At 40.1% G+C, this 2,761-nt stretch overlaps 1 non-coding gene across 1 annotated transcript; it reads right to left on the bottom strand.

The window, feature by feature from the left end:
- Window positions 1-204: 204 nt before the first annotated feature.
- Window positions 205-323, bottom strand: LOC128693101 (5S ribosomal RNA). The gene has a single exon (XR_008407671.1). It is a non-coding gene; the product is annotated as a 5S ribosomal RNA (ribosomal RNA).
- Between the last annotated feature and the right edge of the window lie 2,438 nt (window positions 324-2,761).

Here is a 2,761-nt window from a genome sequence, read left to right as displayed (position 1 = left end):
TCAGTTGATTAGTAGAGAATGGGTGTCTTTAAGTGGGTCTTGGGAGGAGGTAGGTAGCCACTAAATAATACTACTTCAGCGTATGAGTTATCTTCGTTTATAAACTCAAACGTGATTAGGTTTGCTAACAATAATTCTGTGAAATGTCTCCTATCGATATATTAGGCTATGACTTGTAAAGAAAAGCCAAAAAAAAAGGTTTAATGCCAACAGCATTTGGTGTTCCCAGGCGGTCACCCATCCAAGTACTAACCAAACCCAACGTTGCTTAACTTCGCTGATCGGACGAGAAGCGGTGTGTTCAACGTGGTATGGCCGTTGACACAGTATTTTGTGCAAATACTCTTTATAAGCCACGTTTTTCGGCAAGAACTATCTAACACACCAAAGATTCCAAGTAAGTAAGTAAGTAAGTAAGTAAGTAAGTAAGTAATTAAGTAAGTAAGTAAGTAATTAAGTAAGTAATTAAGTTTATTTTAATGCACATATATATTTAGCAAAAACACATAAGCTATGCTGTATCACATATTAATTTCTTATAAATGTTGTGGTACATACAAGTACACACAATTACTACAGTTACTTACTTACTTACTTACTTACTTATTTACTTAATTACTAACTTAATCACTTTAATAAATGCAACGTGACAAATAAACAATTCTACAATTTGTTTGTGAAAAAGAAATATATATTTGTAATTTAATTTCTTGGGTTATCCTAGGTAGGTAATTTACATCTATTTACCTACCACATATACATCTATTTACCAAATACACATAGTCACATGGTCATTATTATTATTATTATTATTATTATTATTATTATTATTATTATTATTATTATTATTATTATTATTATTATTATTATTATTATTATTTATCTGGGCCGGCCAAGCAGGCTGGGATGGGAGACAGGCTCCGAGTCAGGCTGGAGGCCGGCTGGGAGGCCGGCTGGGAGGGCGGCTGGGAGGCCGGCTGAGAGGCCGGCTGGCTGGGAGGGAGGCAAAAAACGTTGTTAAAATCAAATATCTCATGCTAAACACGTGACAAAGAGGTTTGTTAAGCCGTTACAAACAATAGATAGAAGGGGGGACATATGTATGTATGTATGTATGTATGTATGTATGTATGTATGTATGTATGTATGTATGTATGTATGTATGTATGTATGTATGTATGTATGTATGTATGTATGTATGTATGTATGATGAATGTATGTATGTATGTATGTATTTATTCATGTATGTATGAACGTATTTATGTATATTACCTTGATGCATGTGTGTCCTTTTACCTAATATGTACACACAGCTACAATTACCATACATAGTGTATATTACTTAGGATAACCTACCCGAGTCAAACAGCCTTAATAACTCCTCTGCATTTTGTGTCCTTGTAATAATTCAAGAATTTCTAAATATAATACCTTCATTCAAACTTAGATCCGCCACCTAAGTAATTGTGTTGTGTGAGAATCACTTGTAACAATAAGACATAAAAAGGAAATAAAGTTAACTTAATAAACTTTAAAGTGAGCATCAACTTAGAATGAAAATAAGTCACAATAACTATTTCCGGTTATCCTCGGTAATTTACACCAAGTAATTCTGAGATTTGCATTTATTTATAGCTCTGCTCAAATTATTATGTTATTTACCTACTTTACTTAGTTACATCATTATGCACTTTAATGTGAACCTTTTATTTGGGGGGTGTGGGGATGCCGGGGGGTTGAGGGACTGATTACCTCATTCTCCTCCTGTTCTTCAAGTTTCTCCTACGTATGGACTGATGAAGCCACTGCGTGGTGAAACGTTTCCTCATTAAAGATACCCAAGAGTTGCACATGTGTCTAATTTATCAACATGTCGGTTCTCTGAACCATTCATCTACAATGGCGGGGGGTGGAGTGGGGAGTCAGTACTGGCCGGCCATCATTTATGTGCTGGCTGTACTGTACTGTAGGCCACAACAGAAAAAACAAGACAAGCCTTCTGGCATATTCTAGCCTGCCTGCCAGCCTGCCTGCCTGCCTGCCTGCCTGCCTGCCTGCCTGCCTGCCTGCCTGCCTGCCTGCCTGCCTGCCTGCCTGCCTGCCTGCCTGCCTGCCTGCCTGCCTGCCTGCCTGCCTGCCTGCCTGCCTGCCTGCCTGCCTGCCTGCCTGCCTGCCTGCCTGCCTCCCTCCCTCCCTCCCTCCCTCCCTCCCTTCCTCCCTCCCTCCCTCCCTCCCTGCCTGCCGGCCGGCCGGCTCGGCGGCCCTTTCAAATTCTTGAAGCAATGTTGTTTTTCAATGTGACCTACATAAGAACATAGAACAAGAACAAGAAAGGAGGATCACTGCAGCAGGCCTGTTGGCCCATACTAGGCAGGTCCTTTACATGCCTTCTGCAGTGTTCCTTCGTTCTTATGTTCTACATGCTCAAGGAAAGAAGACATAGGATTCCATATCCTTTGTACCTCATATACTACTATTAGTCCCTCTCAAAAACAACCATTTCGACAAACGGATTTGTCTAACCTACATTTGGTAGCTACCAAACAAACGATTTACTTTCAGTTACAATACTAGGCCACGCCTAAGTCTGTCAGGCAGCCGTAAAAAAACAATAATTAAATGAAAAACTCTGGACACATGAAAACACGGTTGTTTTCCCTAAGGACGAAGCTGCGATACCTGTTTCATTGTGTCCATCCACCGCCCCTATTCCCCCTACCTCTCTCCCTAACACACACAGACAAGCATACACACACACACA

The sequence above is a fragment of the Cherax quadricarinatus genome, chromosome 34 (assembly GCF_038502225.1).
Source record: "Cherax quadricarinatus isolate ZL_2023a chromosome 34, ASM3850222v1, whole genome shotgun sequence".
Lineage (NCBI taxonomy): Eukaryota > Metazoa > Arthropoda > Malacostraca > Decapoda > Parastacidae > Cherax > Cherax quadricarinatus.
Note: the sequence above shows the minus strand (reverse complement) of the source record. Positions and strands in the feature narration are given on the sequence as shown.